This window comes from Microtus pennsylvanicus, chromosome 22 (assembly GCF_037038515.1).
Source record: "Microtus pennsylvanicus isolate mMicPen1 chromosome 22, mMicPen1.hap1, whole genome shotgun sequence".
Lineage (NCBI taxonomy): Eukaryota > Metazoa > Chordata > Mammalia > Rodentia > Cricetidae > Microtus > Microtus pennsylvanicus.
This window is the reverse complement of record NC_134600.1, coordinates 3,443,277-3,445,879: the sequence shown is the minus strand read 5'-3', so window position 1 is coordinate 3,445,879 and position 2,603 is coordinate 3,443,277. Positions and strand designations below refer to the sequence as shown.

Sequence of the window (2,603 nt, the reverse complement as noted above, 5' to 3'; positions counted from 1 at the left end):
GGGTGGCTGGTACGTAGAGTACGGAAAAGGAACTACACATATTCTTCCACGCCTTTTCCATCTAAACTCTCAGGAGAGATGGCGATTGGGGGATGTATCGCTATGAGCTAAAAAAATCCAGGGACCACTTAACATGACCAAAGTTCTAATTGAGATTCTGTACTAAGCCTACTGGGGACTGTCTGGAGAGGAACACTTCTCAAAGAGCAGCCCTGAATACATGCTACAGGGACATAAAAGACAAGGAACACACACACAAAGAAAGAAAAAGAAAAAAAAATCTACAGCCTGGTCGGCAGTTGTACAGGAAGCAAGCAAGCAGTTTAACAAGAGCCAAGAACAAGCCGTTAGCGGGGGCATTTCAACCCCGTGTTTCTAGAACAGGGTGAACAGGGTAGGGTGCTTCCCCACGGAACTTTTCAGGGCAGGGGTAGAAACCAAAGATGCCTTCAGCTGAGACAAGATGGAAAGGCCTTTACCCCGTTACATTACCCCCAGGATAGAAGCAAGAACGAGACTTGGGTCTTGACTCGTCCCAGCCACCCCCCTCAGGGTGCTGTTTGCTGTAGGCACTCTGGGCTGGGATGTCTGGCTGCAGCTGTGGAGGTGATCCCCATACAGCTGTTCCTCCGTGCTGCAGCTACAGCTTTCTCTGCCACCTTATTTTGCTCTTTGTGTGTTGCAGGAAATGGTGGTTGAATGATGGTCCCCGCAGAAGGGACCACTTTTAAAGGGCTATTAGATTTGCTAAATGCTGCTGCTTCAAAATGGCATTTTAGTCTATCACTACCAAAGCATCCTTTCATGTTTAGCTGATAGTGTTGAATTTCTGGGGTGCTGGGCCTTTGGACGTTTTTATCTTCTTGGAAAGATTGAATTTATGAATTGGACACGGAGGATGATTTTATGCTATGGAGTGGATTTTGCTTCTTAAGGCAACAGGCGCTTTCCTCATCTCTGTTGTTAGAAATACTGCGTTCTGGGGTCTGTTAACTATCCTGCTACAAGCCGAAACACTCTTTGTTTCTTGCAGAGGCTGGGCCATAAATAAGGAAAATCTTCTGTGAACTTTTTGCCTTCGAATCTTTTCTCAATATTGTTAAGTTCAAGGGATGGTTTAATGGACTGTGGCCAGTCATAATGATTTTCTTCTTTGCGGGCTAGAATTCTAAATTACCCTTTTCTCAAATGCCATGTGCAGCGGGGTCTGGGAAAGGCAAATGAAAGCTATTCTTCTCTCCCTTGTCCTGGCTCCTTTTGCACGGCCCTGCAGCCCAGGAGCGAGAGACTTGGAAACATCCTAGGTGCTGAGCTGAGCTGTGTGGTTCCTTGCCTCCCTCTCCTCAACAGTCAGCTCTCTCTCTCTCTCTCTCTCTCTCTCTCTCTCTCTCTCTCTCTCTCTCTCTGTGTGTGTGTGTGTGTTGGGTTGGGGGAAAAGAGGAATAGTTCAATTAGTTCAAGTGGTTCTAGATCATTGGAATGAGCTAGCTGGACTGTCCCAATGGTACAATTTGGGGGTTAAATAAGGTAGAAAGAGACAGATGTTAGGTCATTTCAGGGAACAAAGGGATGTTAGACTGAAGGCCTCCATCTGTGGTGGTACCCTGATCCCCTGGCCCATGACCACTTGAGAAGGGTTGGTCTGCTGATGGCCGTGGCAGGGCATGCCAGGACCTGACGCTAAGGCTCTGAGGCAGTAGTGCCTCCCTCTGGCTAACCTTGATGTTAAGGAGGAGACATTAGCTCTCAGAGCTTGAGGAACAGTCATGGGCTGGGCACGGCATAGCAGCATTGGGCAGCGAGAGAAGAACAAGCCATAATGAAGCTGCCATGGCCAGCCTCATCCCTGTGCTGTTGACAGGGCAGCCACCACATTTTCATTGTCTGCACCCACCCCAAGGAAACTTCCACTTCACACTGTTAATTCTGCTGGGAATGATCCAGAGGTTAGAACTAATGGGCCAAGCAGTGTTTAAAAGAATACAGTTTCTGTGTCATTATTTCGGGTAAAGCTAGCCGAGTGGTGGGAAGCGGCCTGTCACCCCACTCAACAGAGTGGCAGGAAGCGCCCCGCCGCTCATATCACAACAAGACATAACATATATGCAGAGGACCTGGTGCAGATCCATGCAGGCCCTGAACATGCTGCTTCAGTTTCTCTGAGTTCATATGGTATTCACAGCATACAGAGGGGAAGCCCACATCAATCATGGGTGCAAGTTCCTTGTTACTTGCTTGTTTCCGTTTTTTAAAATAAAGAACACTTCTGAAATTTGTATGTCCTCTCTGCACAGGGGCCGTGTTCATCATCCTCGTCTTGTTCCAATTTTAGTATATGTATTGCCGAAGTGAGGATTTCCCTGTCATTTCTAGGAGACATAATCTCACAGCATGCTTCCTGGTCCTTTGGGCTCTTTAGTCTTTCTGTTCCCTCTTCCACCATGTTCCCTAAGTGTTGGGTGTAGGCGTTGTCTGTAGATGGATCTGTTGGGCCTGGGCATCACACAAGCAACTGCTCTCTGCATTTTGATGAGTTGTGGTTTTCTGGGATCTCCACCTGTTGCAGCGAAAAGCTTTAATTCTGGGTGAGAGCCACTCTATGG

At 47.7% G+C, this 2,603-nt stretch overlaps 1 non-coding gene across 1 annotated transcript; it reads right to left on the bottom strand.

Annotated features, from left to right (window-relative positions):
• Nucleotides 1–2,249: 2,249 nt before the first annotated feature.
• On the bottom strand, nt 2,250–2,359 carry LOC142840094 (U6 spliceosomal RNA). The gene has a single exon (XR_012908884.1). It is a non-coding gene; the product is annotated as a U6 spliceosomal RNA (small nuclear RNA).
• Nucleotides 2,360–2,603: the final 244 nt, after the last annotated feature.